Raw genomic sequence first — 8,708 nt, 5'->3', positions numbered from 1 at the left:
CTACAGTGACTGGCACTAAATGAACTTGAGGTTCTCCTCAGCATCAAGTTCCCAAGATAAAGGGCTTTCTTCTGCTTTCAGGTACAGCCTATAGATGTAGAACGTACTGTCCCCTTTCCTAGACTTTTCCTTGTGCTTCCCGTCAGGTTGATTGTACTTTTGAGTTTTGCTGTTTTCTTCCTACTTCTGTGCCCATCTGGCCAGCAGATCAGAACCTCATTCCTGTTGGGTAGCGTCAGGGGGAGACTGTGCCTCCAGACCGAATGGTGTTGTTACAGACTTAACATCAGTGACTCCTCAGGCCACTGCTGGTGCACTCCCTAGAGGCGGTGCTCTCCGTCAGTACTGAAAGATGGATGTTCGGCTTAAAAATCAAAGCACGAAGCAAAAAACCAGATAACTTCTATGAGTCTTCTTTTTTATTTTTCAGAAAAAAGAGGGAATCCTACAAAATCACGTAAGTCCTCCCAGACTTGAGTTACGTAACACCTCAGTTAGGATGGATGTCTTAGACTTGAGTTTCCTAGGCTGTTTAGCAAAGCCCAAAAGGTGGTATCTGTATTTTGCATGAATTATGGGTGTAAGACCTTGCCCACTTCAGTTTTCTATCTCTGTCCTTGATCTTCTTTGCCAAAATAATGTGAGTGTACAGAAATATTTCTGTATATTTCAACCTATGACAGTTTTAGCATCTGTATAGTTTGTATTCAGTTAGAGACCTTTTCTATGGAAAGCTCAGTAATTTTTATTAAAAGATTGCTACTGTTCATGTAAAACATGAAAAAAAGTTGTTTAGTGAACTGGCAGCATGGATTTAGGGTGGGATTAAATATTCAGTACTGTGATCTCACTTTGGAGAACTTGCAGGAGACAATTGTAGTGATTGCTGGTTTTCCTCACCCACTGCAGTTTTGTTCTACTTCCTTCCTAGTCCCAGATAACATTAGTCCAATGCAGCATCTCAACAGTAAGTGCCTCTGCCCCCGCTCTCCCCTCCCGCCCCAGCCTGGGCTGCAGTGCGGTGCACTGCCTTAGGCCACAGCTCAAAACCGCTATTATTTTTAGGTGGAGTAGAAATGACGTGATGTTGGTGGGAGGTTTGTTTGTCAAGGTGTACAATAACAGCCTTTAATCTGGGAGCCCCTGTGTCATTCTGTATGTATTTCTGCAGTTGTGCAAAGTGTCCGATTCTACTGTCTGTGGGTTGTGCTTGCCTGACAGGTTTTAAATTTTGTTGTGGGTTTTTTTTTTGTTTGTTTCTGGAAAAGTTTATAATTTCTTGGAGATTGTAGTGAAAGGATGGAGAAATCAGGATAGCCATTTCTTTTAATATCCATTTAAAATCTGTTCTTTTCATGTTAGTGGGACTGTTAACTTGTCACCAAGCAGGACTCTATATAAAACAAAATTTAAAACTATTTGTGGCCTATATGTGTTTAATCCTGGTAAAAGATAAAGCTTCTAATACTGTTTTTATTCAACATATTAACCAGCTGTAAAACACAGACCTTTATCAACAGCAGGCAAAGAATTTCAGGATTTACATACAGATAGACTATAAAGTCATGTAATTTGAAAAGCAGTGTTTCATTATGAAAAAGCTCTCAAAATGCTTGTAAAGCTAATCTAATTAAACAGATGTATAAATGTTCTTGAAAAAAATTATGCTTATTTCCACCTGTCTCTTGTTGTTTTTTGATTCTTTATCATATACTACTGACTTTCTTAATGGGCTCCTCCATCAGATACTGTGTTTTTCTCTCACTCATCTCTGGCTTAGCCCAGAGCATTTGGTACTACTTTTTATAAATGATAACAAGGGAAAGAGAACAGCAAACATGGAGTGTGACAAGTTCAGCAATCCTGGGAGTAGCTGGACTGTCCATGGGATCCATGAGCTCTGTGTTTGTATTCTCAACATTTAGGTTCTTGCCCTTTTGATAGGATTTTTTTTTAATGACTCTAATACACTACTGAGCCAATCTGTGTTGCTCCTCTGCTGCAGAAACGAAGGGCCATGAGGTTTATCTCTTAACTGTCACAGGTATCCTGTGTGTATATATGCAGAAAAGTATAATCGGTGTGGTCATGAACTAAAGAGCTGTTTACAACATGAGGTCAATATACATATTCATTTACCTCTTATTTAAAATATTTTTTGGTGTGGTGTTTTTGTTATGTTTCAACCTATCTTAGGGCTTCCCTCTATAGCTCAGTTGGTAAAGAATCCGCCTGCAGTGCAAGAGACCCTGGTTCGATTCCTGGGTCGAGAAGATCCACTGGAGAAGGGAAAGGAACCCCACTCCAGTATTCTGGCCTGAAGAAGTCCATGGGGTCACAAAGAGTCAGACACAACTGAGCGACTTTCCCTTAGGGCATTTGTAAAATTCTACTGAAATATAGCTGAATGGATTAAAGGGGAGGGCCAGTGTGAGTTAGGGATGAAAACTGATTATTTTTGGTGTTGTGGCAAAAAGAGCACAGACAGGATTGACAGATCTGTTTAGTTCTGATGCAACCACTGAATTGTGTGACCTTCGGAGCCTTTTGCATCTGAAAATAAACACAGTGGCTCCAGTCTTACAGAGAGTTAGTTGTGCACAACCCAAGTGAAACACAGAGTATTCTCAAGATGCAGAGGGTCTGAGAATGTGAGCTCTATCTTGGTTGTGGATGGCAATTATATGTAGTTATGCCATATATTTAATAATTGTACCTGGGTTTTTAGAAGTACCCAGTCTCCACTGCTTCAGGAATAGGCTCTTAGGCCTCTTACTGTCAAGAATGCACTCCCCAGATTCTGCTGTTGATTTTAAGGCAGAGTCTTTTCATGATCAGTTCAGTTCAGTCACTCAGTCATGTCCGACTCTTTGTGACTCCATGAACTGCAGCACTCCAGGCTTCCCTGTCCATCACCAACTCCCAGAGTTTACCTAGACTCATGTCCATTGAGTCAGTGATGCCATCTAACCATCTCATCCTCTGTCATCCTCTTCTCCTCCTGCCTTCAATCTTTACCAACATCAGGGTCTTTTCAAATGAGTCAGCTCTTCGCATCAGGTGGCCAAAGTATTGGAGTTTCAGCTTCAACATCAGTCTTTACAATGAACACCCAGGACTGATTTCCTTTAGGATGGACTGGTTGGATCTCCTTGCAGTCCAAGGGACTCTCAAGAGTCTTCTCCAACACCACAGTTCAAAAGCATCAATTCTTTGGAGCTCAGCTTTCTTTATCGTCCAACCGTCACATCCATACATGACTACTGGAAACACCATAGCCTTGACTAGTTGGACCTTTGTTGACAAAGTAATGTCTCTGCTTTTTAATATGCTGTCTAGGTTGGTCAGAACTTTCCTTCCAAGGAGTAAGCATCTTTTAATTTCATGGCTGCAGTCACCATCTGCAGTGATTTTGGAGCCCCCAAAATCAGCCACTGTTTCCACTGTTTCCCCATCTATTTCCCATGAAGTAATGGGACCAGATACCATGATAGTTTTCTGAATGTTGAGCTTTAAGCCAACTTTTTCACTCTCCTCTTTCACTTTCATCAAGAGGCTCTTTAGTTTTTCACTTTCTGCCATAAGTGTGGTGTCTGCATATCTGAGGTTATTGATATTTCTCCAGGCAATCTTGATTCCAGCTTATGCTTCCTCCAGCCCAGCATTTCTCATGAGGTACTCTGCATATAAGTTAAATAAGCAGGGTGACAATACACAGCCTTGACGTACTCCTTTTCCTATTTGGAACCAGTCTGTTGTTCCATGTCCAGTTCTAACTGTTGCTTCCTGACCTGCATACAGATTTCTCAAGAGGCAGCTCAGGTGGTCTGGTATTCCCATCTATTGAAGAATTTCCCACAGTTTATTGTGATCCACACAGTCAAAGGCTTTGGCATAGTCAATAAAGCAGAAATAGATGTTTCTCCGCCACTCTCTTGCTTTTTCATGATCACCAGAAAGTAAATTTCACCTGGAACATGGCAGTGCTCAAGGACACACCATTGGACCAATGATATGTATAAAGGGCCTGGCCTCATGAGCTGGGAAGAGTTTTACAAGTAGAAAACACTTAAATATAAACCAGGTCATAAGACACAGAGGGCCTGAACAGCTGCAGGCAGCTTCTTATCAAATGGATCATTTCTGAGCTCTGAACAGGTGTTATAGACGTTACTGGATAAGAAGTTACTGGATGAGGTCTATATTTATTGAGATAGGCCTTTTTCTGCCAAAATTGTCTTATTTCTATGGTCTTCTATAGAATAGCATTACAGTTTTTTTTAAGTCAAAGTTACAGTGCACTTGTAGGTTAAGTCAGCTTGTTTTATGTGAGGCTTGGTAAGAAAAACAGCCCCTTGTGTTCTTCCCCTGAGAAAAGATTTTAACTCTTTTAAGTGATTTTTTGGGTATGTGCCCAATTGCTGTGCTTAGTCACTCAGTGGTGTCTGTCTCTTGTGACCACATGGACTGTAGCCCGCCAGCCTCCTGTGTCCATGGGATTTTTCAGGCAAGAATAGTGGAGTGGGTTGCCATTTCCTTCTCCATTTGTGCCCAGTTAGTTCTAAATAATAGAGTTGCATTGCCACATTCTAGATTATTCATTATCTCTGAACTTCCATACGTGGGAGGTAAGAATACAGGTGTCTCTCCAGCCCTCCTCCTCTGCCTCTACCATACCTCCCTGACCTCCTTACATAACTATCTTGTAACTTTAGATCACATGAATAGTCAAAGACTATTTGGGACATCCCTGGTGATCCTTCCCTGGTGGTCCAGTGATTAAGAATCTGTGCTTCCACTGCAGGGGGAAAGAGTTCCATTCCTGGTTTAGGAACTAGATCCCACATGCCATGTGACACAGCCAAAGCAAAAGAAAAAAAAGTATTTGTGCTATTCAAAGGTGAGATGTAGAATAAATCATGATGACTTTTATAGTTTACTTTTTTCTTAAAGTCTTGCATGATCTTCTGTTTCAAACCCCCAAGGCCTCCAACCTGCAGGAGCCTCGTGTGGTGGGGCTGTCTGCCTGGAGCAGAGCTGTCTCCCCTGACCTCCTGCCACGTTGTTTTGAAGGTCCTGTTGCTCCTTTCTGTGGGGTCTTCGCTTCCTGGGTCCTGTGTCTTCTACTCTCTTGGCTTACTTCCTCAATCTGGTGTAGCATGTCCTTCAGTACTTTCTGTGAAAGAGTACCTGGGAGATAAATTTTCTTTTTTTTAACTCTCACATTTAATTGGTAATTTGCCTGAGTTTAGAATTCTAGCTCGGAAATAATTATCCTTCAGAATTTTGAAGGCATTGCCTAGGTTCCACGTTGCAGTGTGGATGCTGAGAAATCTGAGCCATTCCTATTTCTGCTTTTCCTATGTGGACACTCACAGAATAGTTTCGTGTCCCCAGGGCTGTGACAGCATGCCTGTTCTCAGCCACTACGAGAGGCATGCGAACTGTAAACTCATGCCCTACATTTGGGGACATTTTCTTAAATTATTTCTCCCCTCCATCTTCTCTGCTCTTTCTGAACTCCTGTTGTCCAGACAGGGACAGGGAAGCCTGGTGTGCTGCAGTTTATGGGGTCGTGAAGAGTTGGACATGACTGAGCGACTGAACTGAACGGTTGTCCAAACAGTCCGCCTCAGGTGTGAGCCTGCCACTGTCAGCTACCACTGTGTGCCTTTGTCCTTTGCTTTGAAGATACCTCATTGCCAGTTCTCCAAGGGTTTCACATGTGCTGTCACATTTTTAATTTTCAAGAACTCTTTTTTCCTCGAAATTTTTAAAATATATGAAAACCTGTTCCATTTAGTAGATACAGTATTTAACATTTTTAAAATTTTTGTTTTAATTTTTTGTCAGGTTAGAAGTTTTCCTCCCAGGTCTGACCATTCTTGCTTGTGTGTTCATACTTAAGGGGAAGTACTTGAGCCTCTGGCTTTCCAAGGAATCTTAGTTGCTGCCTAATCTGAATCTCTTTCATTATCTTCCCAACAAAGTCACCCATAACCTGTAGCTATAGCTTAACTGTGAGACACAGAAAAAAGTTCAACTTATATGCAGAGAAATAAGCATCTGAAACTAGAGCCAACACCAGAATTCCTGCGTAGGCCAGGAGTCAGGTGGAAACTGTATGTTAAAGAGAAGGGCAGTGGGTGCCTAGTGGTGGCAGTGTCCGGGGGAAGCAGGGAGCCCAGCACAAGCGTTGGAAATGCTGATACGTCACACCACTGCGTCACCAGTGCTGGCCACTGGGGCATCAGGGGGAGGCTTAAAGTTCATGAGAGCGAAGGAGGCTGCTTGAGGAAGGCACCATGTCAGAGACGGGGAGATGGCTCCTGGAGGCTTGAAGGTAAAATGGAAGGAGGAGGGAAGCAAGGGTCTTAGAAAAATAAAATTATAGAATCAAATGAGATTGCAAATCCCTCCCATCTCACAAATATGTCCTCTCTGAGAAACACTGTTTTTCACTATTCCAGCAGAAGAAAACACTCTTGATTTAGAAGCCTCTCATCTTTGCCTATATTAAACCAACCTGTTTTTGCAAGTCAAGGAAAATTATACCTTTGAAAATGAGCAGAATGGGGAAGAAAAATAGCTACAAACAGTACTATCTAAAAGGAAAAAACATGAGAATTATAGCTGAAGAAAATTCTTTACTTAACCATAAGGCAACTGCAGTGTGAATGAAATATCTTTAAAAACAGGACTTTGCAGGAATAAAAATTAAAACCTGAAATTTGAAATTCAAAATCTCAGAACAAAAATGGACCAAAAGAAAAAATCCCTCAGGAAGCTGTGAAACAAGAATTGATGTAATTCCAGCAAAGAAACTGAAGATGACAGAATTATCTGAAATTAAGATTAAGTTGTAAGATACCCCAGGAAAAATAAAATCAACTGAAGATATAATCACTGTCATTGGGGAAAAAAAAGTAGGAAAGCAGACCACAGTGCAATATAAAATAGTCAAAACGGGTTAGAAAGCAGAAGGGGACACACGATGAGCATATGTGTTGTTTAGTCGCTAAGTCATGTCCAACTGTTTTGTGACCCCATGGACTGTAACCCACCAGTCCCCCTGTCCATGGGGTTCTTCAAGCCAGAATACTGTAGTAGGTTTCTATTTCCTTCTCCAGGGGATCTTCCCAACCCAGTGATCAAACCCCTATCTCCTGCTTGGCAGGCTGATTTTTGACCAATGAGCCACCTGGAAAGCCACTGTGTTGCAGTATGCTTACATGAAATAGCAACTAGAATGAACAGTTTACAAATAACAACATGGGTGACTCACAGACATGATAAGAAGCTAGACTCCATCCTACCATCAGGGATCCTGTGAAACTGAAAGTCACTCAGCTGTGTCCAACTCTTTGCGACCCCATGGACTATACAGTCCATGGAATTCTCCAGGCCAGAATACTGGAGTGGGTAGCCTTTCCCTTCTCCAGGGGTATCTTCCCAACCCAGGGGTTGAACCCAGGTGTTCCGCATTGCAGGCAGATTCTTTACCAGATGAGCCATAGAGGAAGTATTTGAATATCTTGATATTAAGAATGCAACTGAACAAGTGTCTGCATGTATCTTACTGAATTATTTTAAATGTATACAAATACATATGAGGAATCTTGTTAAAAAGGAAATCGTTTTCTTTCATGTTTAGTTTGCAAGAAATGCTTATAACCTGGAATGATTTGGGTCTCAAGAATATGTCTTGAAAATACACACATTTGATTCTTTGGAGAAGTATGGAGAAGAATCAGTATTAAGATGTTTTTGCAAAAGCAGGTAACAGTGAAGGTTGAGAAGTGCCTAGCCATTTGATGCACTTAACACAGAGAATTTAACAGGCTCCTCTTTGTTCTACTGGACCTCTGATACAGGGGCAAACGACATTACATCCTAGGAAGCTTTCAGACTAATCATGATAAGAGAGCAGAATAATAAGTACTAGACATTCAAAGGAAGAGTACTATGATTTTGAAAATAGTAGAAAATATAGGTCCCACCTTGTCTGGAAGACTTCCTGTTGGGGGTTACCGTGTTTTGTCATATTGGGTACTGGTGTCTTGCAGAAGACTGTACATTAGTGTTCAGTAAAAGGTGAAATATAAACAAGTTTAGGAAGATTAAGGTAGATCAGTAGATCTACCTTAGGTAGACCTGTAGATCAGTCTTTGTTTGAACAAGCACATTCTCTTGACCATGCTGTGTCCCCTCTCCCAGGACTTGAGATTATAACCTGTCTTTTCCCTTTGTGTGTCAGAACTAGTCATTATTATTCCTGTTGCTGAAGTTCCTCTTTCTCTCTTTGGCTTTGCTTTGCCTTCAGTTTTTCAGAGAAATTTAATGTACTAAGGTGGTTCAGATGGTAAAGAATCTGCCTGCAATGCGAGAGACCTGGGTTCAGTCCCTGGGTCGGGAAGATCCCCTGGAGGAGGGCATGGCAACCCACTCTAGTATTCTTGCCTGGAGAACCCCCATGGACAGAGGAGCCTGGCGGGCTACCGCCATGGGGTCAGAGGCGGACATCAGTGATCAACTAAGCACAAGAGCGCCATCTGGTGTTCAGTAAGCAAGAGGGTAAATCTTTTGGTAGGTTTAGCACTAGAACCGAAGAAAGCAAACTTCAGCTTGTTTCTGTATTACAGTCTACAGCATTGTAAAGTTTGATAATGAGATGATTACTGAATCACTAAAGAACAAGTTTTTAACTT

This window comes from Bos javanicus, chromosome 28, assembly GCF_032452875.1.
Source record: "Bos javanicus breed banteng chromosome 28, ARS-OSU_banteng_1.0, whole genome shotgun sequence".
In the NCBI taxonomy this organism is placed as follows: domain Eukaryota; kingdom Metazoa; phylum Chordata; class Mammalia; order Artiodactyla; family Bovidae; genus Bos; species Bos javanicus.
Note: the sequence above shows the minus strand (reverse complement) of the source record.